At 45.3% G+C, this 1,158-nt stretch overlaps 1 protein-coding gene across 1 annotated transcript in view; it reads right to left on the reverse strand.

The window, feature by feature from the left end:
* Nucleotides 1-1,158, reverse strand: part of Wdr63 (WD repeat domain 63) — a 65,014-nt gene that overhangs the window by 40,379 nt on the left and 23,477 nt on the right. The window lies entirely within an intron of this gene.

The following is a 1,158-nucleotide window of genomic DNA, read 5'->3' on the forward strand; positions in this document are numbered from 1 at the left end:
TTTCTTGTTTCTGATCCATTTTGGGCCCAATATCTGCTGTCTGTGTGTGTGCCCTGACCTAAACATTGCACTTTCATGGTTTCTGACTTGGTCTATGCGGGTTTGGAAGGCAGCCCCCACTGTAGGATAGGCTTCCGTGTCCTGATTCTTTTCCACTCCCACCTGTGTATTTCATGGCTGCAAAAGTAAGTGCACCATTACCATGCATGTTTCCTTAACTTCACCCCTTTCCTTGCCCCATTCCTTCCTGCACCCCTCTATTTAATAAGCACCTGCCAGGAACCACACTAGGAGTTAAGAGATCTAGCAATTAGGAAACGACAAAGTTCTTGTTCCATGGAGCTCAAACTGGAAGGATTGTGGGGAGAAGAGAGACAGTGAAAAAGATAATATTAAGCAATGATAAAAAATAGATTAAGGGGACAGACAGCAATGAGAGGCGTTACTTTGATCTGGGCTTGTCAAGGGATGCTTCATTTGAGCAGAGATCTGCATGGAGGAGGGAGAAGCCGTGAAGATACCGGGAAAGAACGGTGTTGTGGAAAGGAACTGTAAGTAAAAGCACACCAGGCAAGAAGATGCCTGAAGAATTCAAGGGGAGTTGGATGGATTAGAGGAGATATGGAAAGTGAGGAGCGAAGGATAAAGGCATCCAGATCATGTAGAGCCTTGTAGGCCCCTTCGGGATGGAAAACCACTGGGAACTTGGATAGGTGACACAACCTGACTTGTATTTTACTGGATTACTGTGGCTCCCTTACAGAGGTAGAATGCATGTGGGGAAGGATGGGTAGCAGAAGACAGTGAAGAAGAATTATCATAACGCAAACGAGATGATGCCCTGGTCCAGGCTGAGAGCAGTGGAAGTATTCTGAGATACGCCCACTGAAATCCAAGGTCTTCATTCTCAGTAAATGGAAAATATCACTACTGTTTACTGAGATGAGAAAGATTCAGGACATTTCACATTTGCGGGCGGAAAATAAAGTTTATTGTTGGGCACTGAACTTTGAGACACTTGTCAACATTCCCGTAGATGAATAAACAAATATAGACTAAGGGAAAGATGGTTGAGAGTGAACAGGAGGGGCTGGGGAGATAGCTCAGTGGAATAAGTGCTTGCCTGGCAAGCACAGGGTCCTGAGTTTGATCCCTGGT

This window comes from Octodon degus, unplaced genomic scaffold, assembly GCF_000260255.1.
Source record: "Octodon degus isolate 3935 unplaced genomic scaffold, OctDeg1.0 scaffold00109, whole genome shotgun sequence".
Lineage (NCBI taxonomy): Eukaryota > Metazoa > Chordata > Mammalia > Rodentia > Octodontidae > Octodon > Octodon degus.